Below are 21,631 nucleotides of genomic sequence, written 5' to 3'. Positions count from 1 at the left end.
GCATTGGGCGGCATACCCGATTCATCATATCCATGAATATAGCAGGAGCATTTGTTAAACCAAACGGCATAACAAGGAATTCGTAATGCCCATATCGAGTACGAAAAGCAGTCTTCGGTACATCCTGCTCTTGAACTTTCAACTGATGATAGCCATATCTTAGATCAATCTTTGAGAAATAGCTAACACCCTGAAGTTGATCGAACAAATCATCGATGCGAGGTAGTGGATACTTGTTCTTGATAGTCACCTTATTCAGCTCACGATAATCAATGCACATCCACATCGATCCATCTTTCTTCTTGACAAACAGTACTGGAGCACCCCAGGGAGAGGTACTCGGTCGGATAAAGCCTTTGTCAAGTAGTTCCTGCAGTTGGATCATCATTTCTTTCATGTCAGCTGGCGCAAGACGATAAGGAGTCTTAGCAATCGGAGCAGCACCAGGCACAAGGTCAATTCGGAATTCTACTTGCCTGTCTGGAGGAAGTCCAGGCAATTCTTCGGGAAAAACATCTGGATATTCCTTAGCAATGGGAACATCATTCACCGTTTTCTTCTCTTCTTTTGAGACATCGACTATGTAGGCCAGATAGATAGAACACCCTTTCGATATGAATTTACGGGCTTTGAGGAAATATATTATTTTTAAGGCTCCTTGTTCACCATAGACATAGATAGGATTCTCCCCTTCAATGGGAATACGTACTATCTTTTCATAACACAAAAGGTGTGCGTGGTTCTTCGACAACCAATCCATGCCGAGAATAATGTCAAAGTTGGGCAAGGAGATAGGAATTAGATTAGCAAGAAAATTGTAGCCTTCAATTTCTATAACACAATTCCTATAGACTTTATCGGCAAGTAATGATATACTTCCAGCAGTCTCTACGTGAAAGGGTTGCACGAGTGCATAGCAAGCAATTTGAAAAGAATGCGCAAATTCATAAGACACAAAAGAATCTGAGGCACCAGAATCAAATAAGATGTGAGCAGGTCTAGAGTTAACAAGAAATGTACTCGTCACAACATTCGGGTCCTCGCGTGCCTCTTCTGTGGTGATATGGAATGCACGACCCTTAGCTTTTGGAACCTCCTCCTTTTTAGTTGGAGTACCCCTTGATTGTTGAACAGGGGCTTGACTTTTCGCCGGTTGTTGAACGGAAGCTTGACTTCCCGTTATCTGACTAGTAAGAGTGGGGCAAAAACGCTTCCAGTGGCCAGTGACACCACATGCAAAGCATGTAACACCTTTCATTGGACACACGGGCCTCTTGTGTCCTACTTCTCCACATCCAAAACAGACCACAGTTCTTTCCTCTAGTCTGCATTCGCCCAGATGATTCTTTCCACAATTTCGACAAGCTGGCGACTGAAGAGAAAAAGATTGTGACCTGCCGTGGCCACGTAAAGCACTCTGAGATTTTACTTGCTTGCTAGGTTCAGATCGAACGGATTGAGTTGGTGGAATTGGGGAAGCAGGAGCAGTCCTTTCAGTACGCGGATGCTTCGGAACAGTAAGAGTGGCACCACGTAGTTCTAAGTCATGCTCACGCCTTCGAGCATACTCAACGGCTTTATCGAATGATAGAACCTCCCGATTGGCAACGAAATCGTGGATTTCGTTCCGTAGTCCCTCCATAAACAACTGAATTTTCTCGTCTTCAGCTGGGATATACTTTGTAGCAAACCTTGCTCTTTGATTAAACTGAGTTTCATACTCATTCACAGTCATTCCTCCCTGTTTAAGCTCGAGGAATTCTTTCTCCAACCTCCTCCTCATGTCTAGAGGACAGTACTTCTCTAGCACACGAGTTTTGAACATTTCCCAGGATAAATTCTCCTGGTCAAAGTTGCTGAGAGCTTCATAGGTTGCTTCCCACCAGACCAAGGCTTCTCCGATGAGCATTGTGGAAGTATAGTTAGCCTTTTCTTCAGCATCTACATGAGAAATACGAAACACTTTTTCTGTGTTCTGGATCCAAGTAAGAACAACAATTGGATTAAGAACACCAGAAAACTCTGTAGCACTGCTACTCTTGAAATCTTTAAACGAGGGACGCTTCACCTCTCCTCTCGAAGATTCTCTAGTGGCTTTCTCTTTTCCTTTATCACCACTCTTTTTGTGTTCTTCGAGAGTCTGTCGAATAACACCGGTAAGTTTACCCAAGAGTCGCTCCTCACGAGGAGATACTGGAGTATTCACTTCCTCAGGTTGAGGACCTTCACCAACCTCGGGGGTATGGCTACTAACCTGTTCAGCCATTGCTCTGCAATAGGGAGTAATATTGTATTTTAGAATATTAGGGTTTACTATTACCTAATACTTATATATATATATATATATATTTCCTATGGTTTGTATCCCTATACTTACAATAATTAAGTTAATATATTGAACTTCCAATAGTTTAAGTCTAAATACCAATCCGTGGAATTTAGTTCACTTAAACCACTGCTCTGATACCATGATTGAAAGGACCCCTTTCTATACTTTCATATTTCTGAAAGACCCAAACTTTCATATTTGACAATTGTTATTCCGAAACATGCTACATGCATATTCATAAAATAATATTTTATATTGATAAAACGGTTACAAACTACCGGATACAAACCCACTATCTCATAGTGTTATATATTACATAACTTCCCAGGATTCTATAGATTTATACATATGGGAGTGCAAAATACAATAGTTTCAAACTATTCGAAAATCTTCTATCAATACAGTAGTTTCAAACTATTCAAAAATCTGCTACCAGTATATAACTATACTGGATGCCTATCTCCTGCAAATTAGTTAAACATTGAGAGGGGTAAGCGGTGGCGCTTAGTGAGTTCAATAATAGATACAATATAACGTTATGCCATATATATACTGTAATATGCCAGAAGCAAAGAGGAACAAGGAACAACAAAGGCATAATGCGAAAAGCTTTCCATATTAATCAATGAGACATAACAAATTCCATACTTGATATAAAATCAATAAAGTTTCAGCACAAATGACACAGTAAATACTCAAGAATATCATTTTGCTAGAATATTTAGGCTTTTAGCCTTATCTTAGCATACTACCGAAGCCAAAGTGATGCCTATGTCATACACTTCATGGTCAACGGTTCATACCAATACCCAAGTGATGCTTCTGTCATACACTTCAAGTCAGAGGTACAACCTTACTATAAAATAGCAGATACAACAACTCGAGATGATAACATGGAAAAGCACATAGCACATATAACACATAACATACAATTGTTCCTATATATTAAACTCACCGAGAAATAACCGGGGGTCAAAATAGTAATTTGGGCAGCACTTCGGCCTTAAATATGACTTTCTTCGTTGAAAACCAGGCTCTGCGAAGGTAGAGCTTCGAAACCGAAAAGATAAATTTTTCGGGCTTCTCGGAAATCTCGGGGCGCGTTTCGGGCTTTGGAATAAGTACCGGGGCTTCGGGGGAAGTCGGAATGCAAGAAAATGTTGAAAAGGGGTGAAAAAGGCCAAGTTTTAAACTTCTAACCGGGAGGTCTCGCACCCTTTATATAGGTGCGAGCCTCGGATCCGAAGCGAGGAGAGGAGGGCACGTGGCTGCGAGGTTCGGACCAGGTGGCAGCAGGGCGAGGCTCGGACGGACAGGTGCTCGCTTCGCATTGGTCGGATGACGCGGCTTCTGGCTTCGGATCGGGTCAGCTGCTTCGGTCCAATGGGAGGAGGACACGAGGGTCGGATCACGTGTGGCATGCGAGGATCACGTGGCCCTTCGGACACCTGTGCGACACGCGTCGCTTCTCTGACATGCCACGCAACAGCTTCGGACACGTGCCAACTCCGAGCAAGGGTGACGTGGCAATGACTATTCATGCGAAATTTCTCGAAAAATGTGCCCAATCTTGTAAAATCCATAACTTTCTCAAACGGACTCCGTTTTTGACATTATTTATATGCACGCGTAGAGAAAATTATGCTCTACAACTTTCTTTTAGACTTTATCGGAAAATTTTGACTTTATTTTTATATTATTATTTTTAACAGACCGGGACTGGTAAATCCGTTAAAAATTCATAACTTCTTCATCCAACGTCCGTTTTCATCATACTTTTTACCGTTGTACTACTAATGACGAGACCTTCGATTCTCGTTTAGGTTGTGTCGGCTAAAAATCACTCGATCTAAAATTCTAGTTTTTAGCTGTCTACTGCTAAGCTGAAACTTGTAAAAATCAAAACTTTGTCATACGAAGTCAGATTTTGACGTTCTTTTTATCAAACTTATCGGTTTAACGAATACTAGGACTTTCATTTAGATCACTAAGGCTAAAAAGTAGTTTATCAAAAACTCACTTTTTACGTCATTCGGCACCGTGCCGGCTTTATCGCGGATCTTCGATTGGTCATAACTTCTTCGTTATAACTCGGATTTCGCGAGGTTTTCGCCTACGTGTTTCTAACGAGATTAGCTACAACTTTCAATAATAAAATTTTACTTATTTCAAATTTTATATTTTCGCTAAATTTCACTATTTAGCTTTTAATTGGAATCTCATAAGACTTCCAATAGTTTGAGTGATTCTAAACATAGTTTTACCTTATTTCTATACTCAATATCACATAATATTTCATAATATTATTTATATAAAACACGATCTCAAAACGTGTATGTTACACTAAACTATTTTGGAAACAACTTTTTTTTAGTGATCAATGGTTTTGGAATGTTTAAAAAAAAAAAATTAATTTGGCATGATTTTTTTATGGTTTTTATACCTTCCCTTTCCTTCCCATCCTTTTCCTTCCAAAAAAAACTCGAAAACAGGGAGCAAGTGCCTATGAACAGGGTCCAAAAAATCATAGGGGCCAAATTTTTTTAGAATTTCTAGTAGACTATATTCATTAAATGGCCCAAAAAAATTATGTTAGCTTTTTTATTGCTCCATCAGCCAACGTAGAAGAATGAGGGAGCGGAAACTGAAATTTCGGGAAAACAAAAAACTATTCGGTTTCTTTTTCACTAATAACGCATGCACGGGTGACAAAAAACATCATTACATGATTGGTAATATCGATTTACATAATCAGTCGATTCCATTTGAATATCGAAGACACAAGAAATCAACAATCTTACTTCTTTTTCTTTCTTCTCAAAACTCTGAAGCTTACCAACGATCTCAATTCTTACAAAGGTTACCAACGATTTTAGAAGCTTCACATTTTTCACCTGCTTGAGGTTTCGAAATCAGAAAGTAACATTAAACTTTAGTTTTGTTCTTTTTTCTTTTTCTGATCATTTTTTCTTTTTTTAGAAGCTTCAAATTTCTGATCAGTTTTCTTTTTTCTTTTTCTTCTACTTCCAAATTAGTAATCAATAAATTGGGGGAACAATGATATCAGTTCTTGTAAATCATAACTTAGAAGAAGCAAGGAATTGAGGTAAATTTTGATTTCAAATTTCTAGATTTTTTGTTTTTTCTGCCTTTTCGTTTCTGATAAGTGATAAATTATGATTTTTTTTTTTTGTTTTCTGATAAATTCTGATTTGTAAGAACTAAGAAGTAAATTTTGATTTCAGATTGCAGGATTTTCTGATTTCTTTAGAGGCATATCATTGTTTTTTTTTATTTGTGGTGTCTAAAATCATAAGGTAATTTTCGGATTTCTGATTTGATATCATTGTTCTTTTTTCCTGATAATGAAATATATCATGCTGATTTGGGTTCTGATTTTTTTTTTTTTTTTTTTTTTACAGTTTTGATACCCTCTCTTGGTGATTTGAAGTGTGGAAAATCTAAAACCAAGAAGCCAATATTAGGAGGATGATTGTTATCAAGTAGAAGCCAATTTCTTTTTTGTCTATTATTTTGAATGAAATTTTAATTTTATGTATTTGCTATAGAAAATTAAAATTTATAATATTTTTGCTTAAATTTTGAGATGTTTCATATTTTACGGACTATTTTTATTAAATCGCACAGGGTCTCCAAAATCTCGGGGCCTGACCCGAAGCAGAAAAGATATGGTGAGTTCCAGGAATGCATCATAGATTTTGCACTTTATTTAATTTACCAAGTGCAATACGTGGTAATATTAATAAAGGAGAATATGACCTGACGGTCAGAGATTACACATAAGCAAAGTCAACTATCCTCCCTTCTCATGTACACTAACTAAACTCAACATCTGTTTCTAAATAATTTATTGAATATATGTATTCTTCATTATTTTAATTATTTTATAGGCTGTAATATTTAAACATGTTCTTGAGGAAGTTGTAAAAGTGATGAACGAGTTCAAAAGCTTGATTTATCGGTCTATGGAAAATCCACGGATTGATCTAACAAATGTATGGTCAATTTATATTCTATTAGTCAACTCTAGACTTCTTTTAAATTTAAACTTTTAATTTTTTTTCTTGTAGCTTGAAAATGTTGTTAGGCTTTTATTGGAGTTGAACCCGAGTCAGATCATTTATGCCATTATCTAAATGTACAGGCATGCATACATACGTACAAACATACATCTTGGAATATATCCCCTTGATACGTAATGTGTGTTTGTGTATGTCTATAACAAATATGTGTGTATGCATATAAAAGGTGGCTATGTCATAACCGAAAAAATGAAATTAAATAGTTATTTTTGCTAACAAATTGAAGTAGGTTGTTATTTCTAGCATTTAGTTTTGGTTAAATAAAAAAATTGGCAACTTAATTTCGTAATATTGTTTATTATATCATTCTACTTTTATATATTACAATTATAGCATTATACTTTAAAATAATCCACTAATAAATGAAAGTAAGTTACCGTTTCTTAGAATATATCCTTATGATACAGAAATGTTGAATATGTCATATTTTGTTAATGTGCGTGTATGTATATAACAGGTAGCATGTGTGTATGTGTGTAAAACCATGATTTTTCACCTTATTTTCTTTTATTTAAAACATCATTTAATAGATTAAAGCAACAGAAGTATTTGTTTATTATTTAGAAAATAACACCAACGTTACTTATTTCAAAACTTTTAAAATCAACCCATTAAAATTCAAAGTTTGCAAAACTATTACCAAAATACACACCAAAATCCAAGTATAAATGAAACATCAACAACAAGTCTCAAAATGGTATCACACTAACGAAATACTATAAGAAACTACCTCAAAAGAGTCACAACCTCACTAGGCCATCAAATCAAGCTACCCGTTCCAAATCAAGACCCAAAAACAACAAGTAAAGAAACAAGTGTCAGCATCAACACAATTAGTCAATCTCAAGGTATAGGTATGGAAACAAACATACTTCATACGTTATGTTTAGTCATGCAATCAGTTCATATCGATCAACATACGTCGCTTACTACTTTTAATATACAAAGCATACATTAATATGGACATTTTTTTCATTGTAGTAATTATTATTTATTTTCTTCACTATAATTACCTTTAGAGAAATTAAATATCCTCATACTTTTATTCATACTTATCTTCCTACCTATGGTAAATAATGACAAGTGTCTTAATGTTATGAATTTTATCAAAATGTGACACTTGTCACCATTTCACACGGGTAGGAGGATAAGTAGGAATAAAAAGTTGGAGGATATTCATTTTCTCTTACCTTTGATGTCCCGTACTAACAAGGGTCTAAACCATCGCTATTTCCCCAAAGAAAATACCTCATTCTCTACTAATGTGACCTGGCAATCCAGTGCACCAAATGGGGCACGACTCCCACTCATAACACGGTCCGTGGTTCTCCGTGTTCTATACCCCAACTTTGCATGTACGAGCATGATTTGTTGTCGTTCGAGGGTGGAACAATGGCACTTCCAAACACATTCCCCCACCCAAACGTGATGCTTGATCCGACGTCTTCGAGTAGCCAACATCACTCCAGTCCCCGTACATAAAGTGCACCAGAACCATGTTTCGAAATGGTTACCAAGAAACCCACCGCCACATCCAATAGGTCAAGCACCTGAGTAGGTTTCTACGACTTTACTCCCACTATATGTATTCCCATTTATTTTAATTAATTTTATAATTAATTAATTCACTCGCATGGGTCATACACACACCTCGCCGTTAACATTAAGTAATCATGCTTGTACTTTATTTATTATTTCAAGGCATGTTACATCACATGTCATACTACAAAGGTATATACTCAAAATTTCCACATGACATCATTTTTTACCATATATACAGATATACGTTTTAGCAACAAAATTTCTAGCATGTATTTCCTAGCTTTCCAAATTCATTTTTTTCTGCATCACTTGACAACATTAGATTGTAAACATCACATAATCTCATATTATAACAACCCATACAATCATTTAGAGCATACATAAGTACTAGAGCATGAAATTTCCCATACATGTACTTGTACAACCACAAGAAATAACTCACCTCTAGTCCAAAAGAAATGAGTTAGGAAGTGAGGAAGTCAACCTAAAAGCAATCAAACAGAACCCTACAACATAGCACGAAGACCCAAATAAGAAAATGCATCAAACAACAAAACTACACAACTTTGTTCTTATGGCGCGCCACGCCACATGAAGAGCGTGTCACACTTATGTGACATACAACTTCTGGGATGTGAACCTTTTCACATTCCACTTCGGTTTCTGACCATCCATATAAATATTGCAACTAGAAAGATGGTTCTAAGAACATCTAGATGGGTCTCATACATGGTGGTAATAATTTGGGTGTCCAAAACACCCCCAACATGTCCATAACACTTCTTTGAGTGCATGAACATGGCCACCACCCTACCAATTCAACATGACTTCAAGAAATGAAGAAAACAAGCATAGATGAGTTGATTATACCTCTGGAAAATTCAGAAAAGAATCCAAAAGGATTGATAAAATAGAAGGCTCTCAAAAACACCACCAAGAATACTCCAAATGGCTTCTTCCTTCACACTTTCTTCACTCTCACACTCCACCAAATAAAATAACTCTTAGGAATCACTCTCAAGCAAAATGGATGCTAGAATTCGGGTTTGTGGGCTGCAATAGAAGATGATTCCCGGATTTTAGAGTTAGGGTTGCTTAAATACTTCATAACTTTCAATTTAGGCCCCTAAAGTGTGAGAAAATAACCCCATAACCCATGTATATAATCGAGTATCATTTTCTTGCACTTTGACCCCCTAAAAGTTAACTTTAACCTTGTCAAAAGTAACTTAACAAGTAAACATAACATAAATCTAACCTCGATGACGGAATGGGAAAGTTTGAGTCGTTACAATATGTGTGCATATGGAAGGTGGTTGTAGTAGAACCGAAAGAAATGAAAGTAAGTTGTTATTTTTTGCTAAGCAATTGAAGTAGGTTGCTATTTGTAACATTAAATTTCGGTTAAGTAAAAGAATTAGCAACTTATTTTGTTAGTTTGTTTATCATATCATTATACTTTAAAATGTTCAGTGTTGTAGAAAGAAATGAAAGTAAGATGCTATAATCCACAAATAAACAAAAGTTAAGGTTGATCAGCTAAAGACTTTAGGGTTTTTAGGATAAAGTGTTGGGTTTTGAGCATTCTAACACTCCTAAGGTGTACATGCAACCCTAAATACCTTGGATCTATGTTTTCTCTATTATACATGCAAACTTTCTTTTTCCAAGGTCTTACCCTAACTAGCATACAAAACTTTGATACTTGGGTAATAAAACAAGTTAGATAACATACCTTTTGTTGTAGCTCGCTATTCTTGATGTATTTGGCCTTTAAGAACTTACCACCAATAGTGTGAATGCCTCAAATGGAATCACAACACATCTAGGACAAAGGATGACTTTTTAAGAGAGTATTCCTTTCACACAAAATCGGCTCATAATCTCCAAGAATACATCAGTAGTGATTTTGGCTATGGAGTAACATATTTATATGTGGGATTCAAAAGCTCATGGGTTAACCCTAATCCATACCCATGGTTTTATGATCCATGGTTCATGTGGCCCAACTCTTTATGTATCTATACATAAACTTAGTCCAACATGGATCATAAGCCCAACATATAAATATAGCTAATTTACACAATTAGTCCCCATTGATTTAATTAGTCTCTTTTGATCACTAAATTAATTCCAAACTAATTCTTGATCAATACTAATTAAATCATATGATTTCATATTAATATATTAGAACTTATAATATATTAATAAACCATAAATAACCTCTTCTCAAAAGTCCATCCTAACAAATTGTCCTGATGATATGCAACCCAAATGTACCATGCTACTCTCGGGCAAGTACATACCAATTATAGTTATGGGCTTAGACACCTAATCCAACAGTCTCCCACTTGGATAAGTCTAATAACTATTATTGCAAGTATGACGCCAAAATCCCGACTAGCAATCGTAGCTCTTAAAAACCGTTGTGGAACTCTGACCTAGTCAATGACACGTCCATTAGATAAGGGATGATATATTCCTCCATTCTAGATATCATATGGACTGAGACATGGATTATAATCATTCTCTTTGTCCATCTGTTGTTTCCCGATTTCCGATTTATGATGACCGACTAATTGAACAAATCAAATCAGTCCAGGCTCGGTCGAGCGCTTAGGGTTGTAATCACTAAATCATCGAAGGGCCCACAGATATCGTTTTTATCCCTCCAAGGGTAAAAGGAATGGATAAACTTCGACTCATATGCTTGCTCTATCTACTTATCAAATCATACACAATGATATGTTTTATAACACCGAGTTACCGGTGCGTTTACATATCATCAATGTGCAACCGACTTGTAAACTACAACTCATACCTCTCCGTTTGAAGAATATAAGATATTATCGTCTCATGATCACTCGTGATAAAATCCATGAAGTGATTCAAATGAGTGTGGGTTGAATCCAATACTCGAATCTTATTCCAGGAGTACTCATGAACACTGCAGCTATGTCTAAAACACGTAGACAAACTACAGACCTATTCATGACAGTCTTGCCTCAATAACTACTTCCAAAGTATGATTAACTGTGGATGGTTTGAATAACCTAGTTATTCGGGAAGTCAAAACATGCAAAGTGAAACACAAGAATAATACTAATCCTATATGGCCCCAAAACTTTGAGTGTCATATTGATTACTCATTATTCATTGTATAATGTTTCAAATAATCAACCCAATACTTGAATTAAAACAATAGTCATGCCATGCTCCAAGCATGCACACTATGTTTGTCTAAACAATAGCTATGCCATGCTCCAAGCTTGCACACTATGTTTGTTTATGGTCCTTACTTTGTGAAATAGATCAATTGACAATATTTCAATGATGCTCATTTCACAATCCCAAATCCTTACTGTAAATGTAAGAATATCAAACTCTTGTCATTTACTGTAATCTGTTAGATTCTAAACTTATATGCAATGATCCTTTTGTAATGACCATGCACAAAAGTCACAGAGACTTGGCAACATACATTACAAAGTATTCCAATGGAGAGCAATTCCATGGAAAACGAAGTCTCACATTCAAAGTACATTCCTTTGAACGTCCTTCTTGCATTAAGTTTTCTAATCTTACACAGATTTAAAGAATGACTTCCACTTATGGAAACATTTCCATATTCCCATTTTGACTATCACTTCTAAACAAGAGTTGCCTCTTTTCAGAATATGTCAATATGATTTTTTCCAAAATTTACACCATACTTCCAAGTGTCCATGAGCAACCAATCTTTGGTAAACCTCAGATTGTCCTCGATAATTGCTTAATCATTTTAGTCATATCCAGTTCTAGTCCTGTTTCCTCTTAATGCCCTAGGCATTTGGAAAATTTAAAACGGATGAATATTACAACACATATAATCGATCCTATATCTGAAGCATATTGGACACGATTCATGATGTCTCACATAAAGACATGATATTTGACCAGTCTTTTGCTATAATATTTCTATACGCCATGTTCTCATCATTCGAATTATGAAAAGGGATGCCGTAATCATAGTCGAATTTTGAGAACGCAATTAACACATCAATATATAGAATTTCCTTATGTTGAACCATTCCAACATAACATTCATATATATATATATATATATATATATATATATATATATATATATACATATATATATATATACATATATATATATATACATATATATATATATATATATATATATATATATATATATATATATATATATATATATATATATATATATATTGACTAAATCTGATTAAAATCTCAATCTAAGCTTTTAGATTTGAAATGAAGTATGAATTCCTCTCCCTTACTTATAGTAAAACAACTTTTCAAACCCTGCAACTTGCGAATTGAAACTTCTGTTTTCTATAATTAACATTGCTAACTTGCAACATTCATCATAATTGATTATGCTCTCACTAGCTTTGACATGTACCCAGAAATCAGCCGGACTTCTAGAAATCAATACATATTGACTTTTATTACAAAAGTTCAGATTTCTGATACGAGATGCTTTGATAAGACTTTATCTTGGCTTCTCAAACTCATACACCTTTCCTTAGATAGTTCACATGTGTGTCTAAAAAATTTAAGAACTTACAACAATAAGTCTCAAATGTTTAGACTTTTTGTCATTCCTCACAATTCGAATTATGAAAATGTATGCCGTAATCATAATCAAATTTGAGAATGCAAATATCATAACTGCTATCTCATTAAAATCTACTTAGTGAAAGCGTTTCCTCACCATCATTTTCATGAATCGGAGAGAAACCTTATGATACTTAGATTTTATGATGTATGTGTTCCTATCCATGTGAATTTGTCATAACCATAATCACAAGACAAGGTTAGTGAAAAATCCAAACTCATATGGACTGAACTTGTTTAATCTTAATTTCTTGCCACCTGGCAGCACAAGGGCCTGCCATTGCTTCCAGGTTGTTATGCAAACAATTGAGAACTTGTAGAACTCACATGCATAGTCAACCAACTGGAATGGCACATAAACAAGTACATATCAACACGATAGGTTACAAACCTCATAACGTGTGCTAGTGTTTAACAATAGGTTTACCCTTGATTAGTTATTTAAACTTTCAAGATTTTTAAGACTCCCATTGGCCTCTTGACATATAAGATTCACTTTGTCAAGGAACATTACTTGACAAACTGGTATTCAAGAGTTAGTGCGGATTCTAATCAAGACTAACACTTCACACAATCGACCTTAGTTGGTCTTTGTCTTATCCAAGACATCACAACTTACCAATTTCAAATGTAGTGGTCTCCTATATAGTAGTCCTTAAAGAACCCGCTATATGGCTTAGGAAGTGATTGAAGAACCCAGTCAACAACCAAATTCCTTGAGACTTCGACACCCAACTCTCCCAGCTTGTCAGTATGTGACTTCATCTCCAAGACGTGAGCACATACAAACTTTCCTTCATGCCAATAGGGCTTTGAGTGACCTAGAACTTGTGGGTTAGGGAGAATTATTGAAGGAGGTGGAGGAAGTGAAGTTCCACTATAGCACAAAGAAGGGACTAATCTTTCACCTTGATCGCCTTGTGAAAATCATCTTTATAAAGAAAGTTTATTCAAAAGATTCGGGAAGACCATAGTTGTCTGAACTAGACATCTATAAAGGGAGAAATTCAAGTTTAGCTGATTTTAGTCTTTAATATAGCACCCAACAGGAAATATTAAGGCTAGGACCCAACACAATATTTTACAATTTGGAAAAGGGATGCCGTAATCCTATTGCAAAATATTTGAAGGTAGGTAAATGACGATTTACCAATTTCCACCATGAAAAACGAAAAATAATTTTAGGTTTTAAGTGGATTGAAACTCCTAGATCCTTTGAGATTCATTGAACAATTCAACGGCATGTTTAAATCTCGATTGTGCCCTTGAAGTTTGTGACTGGGATGCCGAGGATCACAAACAAGGTGTGAATAACCATACAAATTAGCTTGGTGCACTCAATGTTACAACCCCCTTAATCAATGTGCCGGTTAACCACACACGCTCCATTGATCTATGATTAACATCAAGCTACCCTTTTCCACGCACTGTCAGTCCCAGATTAGTGTGTCAGTTAACCACACACGCTCCACTAACGACTTAACAAGGTGGAAAGTGCAATTTCATGGGTTAGCACCAAATTCACATTTTCCTAAGTAACTAAGATTGGGAATTTATAAGCGTTTAGTTACTTAGTATTTCATTATACTTTTAATGAGAATTTAAATGTCCTGCCAAACCCGTTCGGCTAACGACCCTCCACCAGTCAAGGAAGCGGTGGGTGAGAGTGGACACCCATTAAACTGCCATTTTATAGGCAGTAACCTTATACCCCCCCCCCCCCTTATAGATCGGCTTCGTGAATGAGGTCTACTAACGGTAAGACTAACTTTACTCTTATACATATATGTAAATATTAAACCTATAATATTATAATAGTATAAGGGTTGAATTTTAAACTTTTAAAATTCTAGGGTTTGGAACTAAATGTGTCAAAAGAAGACTCTATATTTACAAATTCCAAAACTTGAGGGCAAGTTTTGAACTATTCAAAAACCTTTGGAATCCATAACATATGAGTTTAATATAGGATTTAATGAAAAGACTCTTGGAAATCCATAACTTGAGGACAAGTTATGGAGTTCATAAAAACATTTATGGAAAAAACTCTTCAAGACCATAACCTATGAGTTTAATGAAATCATTTAAAAGGAAAACTTTTCATTTTCCATAACTTGAGGACAAGTTATGGAGTACATTAAAGGCCATAAAGATCATCAAATAAACTAACAAGCATGTCAAATAATGTCCATGATCTAGATTAAACTCATATTTACAAGATAATTCATATCAAACAAATTTCATGTAATTAGCATAATCATATAAACTAATACAAAACATGAAACTTTGACAATTATCTTATAAATTGGATAAGCATGATCATTACCACATCAAAAACATATTTATAAGTTCAAAAATAGCTTAGGGTAATGATCCTAGTCCAATTCTAGCCAAAAACATCGAAAATCTGCATTCTGGAGCACCAACTCGTCGAGTGCAAGAACAAACTCGGCGAGTTGGTCAGAATTGTGCTGGGACTCAGTGAGTCCCCCAGTGGACTCGGCGAGTCCACTGTCCAGAACAACAGAAAATTGATTTTTCAAGCTTAAACAACAAGTAGCATCAAGTATAATTGAAAACAACCCTAGGCTCTGATACCACTGTTGGGTTTTGAGCATTCTAACACTCCTAAGGTGTACATGCAACCCTAAATACCTTGGATCTATGTTTTCTCTATTATACATGCAAACTTTCTTTTTCCCATGTATTACCCTAACTAGCATACAAAACTTTGATACTTGGGTAATAAAACAAGTTAGATAACATACCTTTTGTTGTAGCTCGCTATCCTTGATGTATTTGGCCTTTAAGAACTTAGCATCAATAGTGTGAATGCCTCAAATGGAATCACAACACATCTAGGACAAACGATGACATTTTGAGAGAGTATTCCTTTCACACAAAATCAGCTCATAATCTCCAAGAATACATCAATAATGATTTTGGCTATGGAGTAACATATTTATATGTGGGATTCAAAAGTTCATGGGTTTATGATCCATGGTTCATGTGGCCCAACCCTTTATGTATCCATACATAAACTTAGTCCAACATGGATCATAAGCCCAACATATAAATATAGCTAATTTACACAATTAGTCCCCATTGATTTAATTAGTCTCTTTTGATCACTAAATTAATTCCAAACTAATTATTGATCAATACTAGTTAAATCATATGATTTCGTATTAATATATTAGAACTTATAATATATTAATAAACCATAAATAACCTCTTCTCAAAAGTCCATCCTAACAAATTGTCCTGATGATATGCAACCCAAATGGACCATGCTACTCTCGGGTCAAGTACATACCAATTATAGTTATGGGCTTACACACCTAATCCAACATAAAGTGTTTGGGAAAAAATTTCGAGGTGGCGCGGAAGTTAAGGTGGCGCGACACGGCCATATTTTTAAATGGAGGTGCAGTTGATGTCTGTCAATGGCGCACGACTACCACAACCTAAAACTCTAGGTTTCAGGCCTTGGGCCCTATTTGAGGAATGTAAAGATTACGGTTTTCTTATCTATTCAGCCTCCTCCATCTCCAAATGAAACTGTAGCTCATCTCCATGTTTTGATGGGTCTTTGGTTTGTTGATGGTCAAAATACCACGTAAGTGTTGAAGATGGTGTTGGTGTTTCTTCTCAGCTTAAGACTTCATCATCTAGTAATTATTTTACACTATAAGCTTCAAGATCCAAAATTTATCTAAATTGTGCATAGATCTAAGGTTCTCTTTGAATTTTTGTTCATTTTAAGCTGTTTAATCCCATGTTATTGGAGTTTGAGCAACTCCGGAACTCCGGTAAGTAAATGAGCAGGTCTCAAACCTTTATGATGCATAAAAATGTCAAAGTTTGTATCTTTGATCTGCCAATGCAAAGGGTGACAAGCTTTTATGGTCTAAATCAAGTTAGTGTTGTGGATCTAGTTAGATCTAGCCATTAGAATAGATAAAGTTGGAAACTTTATCCACTAAGTCACTAAGAAGAATCAGATATGAAGTTATGAGCCTTGATTTGTAAGGATTAAGTGTTTAATGAGTTAGCATTCTTCCACGGAACCGCAACGCGGCCAAGTACATGTTGTGGTGTGGTGGTGAACAAGGTTTCATGACTATTTTGTCGTGACGTATCTGCTGTGCAGCCAACAGCTCGGTCGCGATGTGTTGTGTAACAATTGACAAAAATAGGAACGATTGTACGATACCATGTTTTGATTATTAAGCAATATGAATATTTTATCAAAAATAGTTGAAGGAATTTAACATGTTTTATTTAGAAAAGTTCTTATGAAAAATAAAACAAGTGACTAATGATAAATTCTGTTACGACGTATAACTACGAACCAACACCGGTTTGTGAAAGTTAGAAAATAACATCATTTGAACGTGAAATTTAATTACCGTATCAACATGTCTTCGATTGATGAGTAATTTAAATTCTATATAAAAATTATGCCTAATAGTTATGAAGGATCAAAATTTGACAATTATACGAACCGAAGTGACTAAATGTGGTTAACGATATTTTTAACCGGTTAAATCTCACGAAAATTATACCTTGGTCAATCAATTTTATATTTAATTGATAAAAATATAAAATGGATTATTATAAGGCATAATTAAAATGTATCTAAATGTTTCTAAATAAAAGAATCAAACATAAATATTTAAGTTCAAATACATAAAAACTACATTGTTATTTTCTACCAACAATAAATGTATGTATATATATGTATTATTATCTAAGAAATAACTAGTTATAGGTGCATGACATGAAGTGATACATGTAAGGAATAATGTGTCTAGTTCCATGGGATAAGATAAAAAGGTAAAAATACTTGAGACAATTGCCAAGGAAATCAATTAAGCACTTATTTCATTAAGACATTTCTACAAAGATCACTCCTTATTACTTCCCCTTATTTTCGAGATTTTCTATCTTCCCTCTCCTAACTACCACATTTAGCTAGTAACTAATTAGTTATCAAGGTTCTATCTTTAACTAACTAGAAGACCAAATGGCTAAGGTAAATCATATCAAATCTCCTTAAGATCTCTTCAATTCGAGCTTAAGACTTGAGCTTATCTTCTTCTCCCTCTTCTCCTATAAATCTCGACATCCTTTCTCTCTCTCTCTCTCTCTCTCTCTCTCTCTCTCTCTCTCTCTCTTTTCTTCTTCCATTTTCCAGCAAACTTTCCATAGAAAAGCTCTCAAGCTTCATCATATTTCAGCCACATAAACTTCCTTCCAACCCCACCAAAACTGTGAGCAAGAAGGGGTTGTTGTCCCTCGGTTTTTCAGCCACCATTTCACCTCTTTTTACCTTCATTTTTCTTGATATTTTCACTTCCAAATACCCCTGGAAGTTGGTTATTATACTACAATAAAATGAGGACTCAAAATAGTGGCTAAACCACTCTTTTGCTACCCTTTTTGCTGAGAATTTTCGTGACAACAACAAAGCCAAAACAATGGTTGTTTTCAAGCATCAAACCAACACCCAAAAGTCTTCCATTTGCTGCCCATTTTCGAGATTCATAGTAGCCCATATGTTGATACTTTAAAGCACTTAAAACCCTAAAGAAACATACCTTTCAGCCCTGAAAAAGCTTGTGTTTTAACCACCTTTTGGCAACATACTTTAGATCCAAGTAAAAGCTAGGTAAATCCTTAATTTTTACTCTTTCCTTTTGTCCTAAAGTTCATTTGGTTTAACTGAGTTAAGACATGATAAAAGTCTAACTTATTTGTAAATATATGTCTTTATGTGTTAAGACATCCAAAAGATTACTCAAATCACAAGCTTGAGTGGAACCGGAAACCGCACGAATCGTTCTCAAACCGAATAACTTTACGCAATAAAAGTGAGTATCTACGACCCCATTTTTACTGTTTTTAAACATTTTCGGGGGTAATACATATAAAAAGTCGATATAAGCTTAAAATATTATTACTTAAGTTATATATATATCTACTTGATGTTATATTAGTGTTGTGGTAACCTTGAGTTTTTCATACAAACTTTTGTGTCAAATAATACTATTATTTATTATTAGTGCATGAAAAACCGTCAAACATGACATGAAAACTTATGATCTTAAATCAAACATTTCACCTCTTTTTACCTTCATTTTTCTTGATATTTTCACTTCCAAATACCCCTGGAAGTTGGTTATTATACTACAATAAAATGAGGACTCAAAATAGTGGCTAAACCACTCTTTTGCTACCCTTTTTGCTGAGAATTTTCGTGACAACAACAAAGCCAAAACAATGGTTGTTTTCAAGCATCAAACCAACACCCAAAAGTCTTCCATTTGCTGCCCATTTTCGAGATTCATAGTAGCCCATATGTTGATACTTTAAAGCACTTAAAACCCTAAAGAAACATACCTTTCAGCCCTGAAAAAGCTTGTGTTTTAACCACCTTTTGGCAACATACTTTAGATCCAAGTAAAAGCTAGGTAAATCCTTAATTTTTACTCTTTCCTTTTGTCCTAAAGTTCATTTGGTTTAACTGAGTTAAGACATGATAAAAGTCTAACTTATTTGTAAATATATGTCTTTATGTGTTAAGACATCCAAAAGATTACTCAAATCACAAGCTTGAGTGGAACCGGAAACCGCACGAATCGTTCTCAAACCGAATAACTTTACGCAATAAAAGTGAGTATCTACGACCCCATTTTTACTGTTTTTAAACATTTTCGGGGGTAATACATATAAAAAGTCGATATAAGCTTAAAATATTATTACTTAAGTTATATATATATCTACTTGATGTTATATTAGTGTTGTGGTAACCTTGAGTTTTTCATACAAACTTTTGTGTCAAATAACACTATTATTTATTATTAGTGCATGAAAAACCGTCAAACATGACATGAAAACTTATGATCTTAAATCAAACATTTCATTAAAACTTATAAATTATTATAAGTGTTTTAGATACATATACAAAGACTTGTTGTAAATAAGAAAAAAATTACTAATAGTATTGTTTAATTCACAGACTTTAGGGTCATAAAGGTGTTAATTATAACAAGTTTTTTTTAAATGATCATGTTGAAAGTCTTATGGTATAAATGATTTGAAATGTATTGGTTATGGTCACTTACAGCCGAAGTGCTATCTAAACTTTGATATGGCCATGTTGGGGGTCAGAAATGGCATCGACCAAGTCCTCGCACGATGACCTGGAGTGCCGCAATTGAATGCCTAGTCCTGGAGGGCTGAATGCGCTATATAGGTAATGTTGCGCCATTTCTAACACCAATTGATTTTAGATCAACCGGTAGCGCGGATGCTCAAAAGTATAATGAAGTTACGCTTCTTTGAAGTTTCATAATTAAACCGACACGTCTATATGTATCATAAAAACTGAAATTTTCATAAAGTGATTTTTAGCGTAAGTGATCTAAACAAAAGTTATAGTGTAACATCCCAATTTTCAAGGCCAAAAAAAATTCATTTTTAAATTAAGTACCTCATGAAATAGTGTACCAAAACATTGTCAAGGTTACATCAACTTATAAAAACCATAACATCATGTTTCAAAATCACAAATAATAAGAGTTATGAAAATCAGAGTACAATCCCAGAAACTCCATGCGGAATTCATATGTGTGTGTGATGCGCTGCTACACCGCCGGCTCCTTCCCCTTGGACGAATAGGTACCTGAAACCAAAACTGAAATCGTAAGCACAAAGCTTAGTGAGTTCCCCCATCATACCACATACCCAAACCACATACATATTGTCGGGCAATTCTGGGGTGCCCGACCTACCCATGTCAAGCCATTCTGGGGTGCTGACCTACCTATGTCAAGCCATTCTGGGGTGCTGACCTACCCATGTCAGGCGATTCTGGGGTGCCGACCTACCCTCCGGTCTATCTCAACCGAATACGGGGACTATTTCACCTCCTACCGCTAGCATATAATATCATATCGTAATTATGTTGTCAGACATATCTGGGGTGTCCGACCTACCCATTGGTCCTAGCGACCGAATCGGGGACTAGTCCCCTCCTACTGATACTATCTCACATAGCATAGCATACTAGCATACATATATATCAAGCATAAGCAACCCAGATGATTATCACAAAGACAATCATCACAACTAAACAATTACCAGTGGGCCGGCCTTGGTGCCTTAGACCCACTTCTACTGGAAGGTAACTCACCTCGATGTCGTGTAGTGTCTGAAATGTCCTCGACATGAAAGTCGACTCCCCTCGACTCCTCAATCCCTACACGGCAACCCTTCTAAGTTATCAATTCGAACATGCAACCCAAACCAGGGTCAACTCAGTTCAGTCAAAATCAACATTGGTCAAAGTCAACATCCAGTTGACTTGACTCGCCTAGTTGGTCTACCAACTCGTCGAGTCCATACTCCTCTAACTCGAACCAACCCCCGACTCTACATGTAGAGTCTAGCAAGAACTCGACGGGTTCTCCTTCAATCATACCATCGGGACCATCTTCATCCGACTCGCCGAGTTCATCCTTGAACTCTTCGAGTTCATCTCCCTCATAAGAATGTGTCCATTCTATGACTCGCCGAGTTGTATGAACAACTTGTCGAGTCAATCTTCAAAGATTGGGAGATTGCCTTGGACTCACCGAGTTTTCTCAACCACTCGTCGAGTCCCATGATTCCCAGGTCCTTTATGAGCCTAAACAACTGAGGGACTTTCCACCCTATCATCTGATCCCTCCACAGAAAGGATTTGGTGGTCATTACACCTTGACTCCTCGAGTCCCAAGAACTACTCGCCGAGTCCATCCTTGACCATTACTATACAGTCGATTTAAATGGGTTTTAACACATCAAAACCATAGATCTGGCCTCCTTATGTCCATTTTACACGTAAAGTTCCAAACTTGATGCACATGCATGGGGTCCTTGGCTCAAAAAGCCATAAAAGGTGGTCTACAAGGTGCATGCGGTGTTTATGGCAACAAGGTGGGCACCTTTATGCCATAAAAACCCT

Source organism: Lactuca virosa, chromosome 1 (assembly GCF_052849685.1).
Source record: "Lactuca virosa cultivar CGN04683 chromosome 1, Lactuca_virosa_CGN04683_v6, whole genome shotgun sequence".
Classification (NCBI taxonomy): Eukaryota; Viridiplantae; Streptophyta; class Magnoliopsida; order Asterales; family Asteraceae; genus Lactuca; species Lactuca virosa.
The sequence above is the reverse complement of the archived record's forward strand: the minus strand, read 5'-3'. Positions refer to the sequence as shown.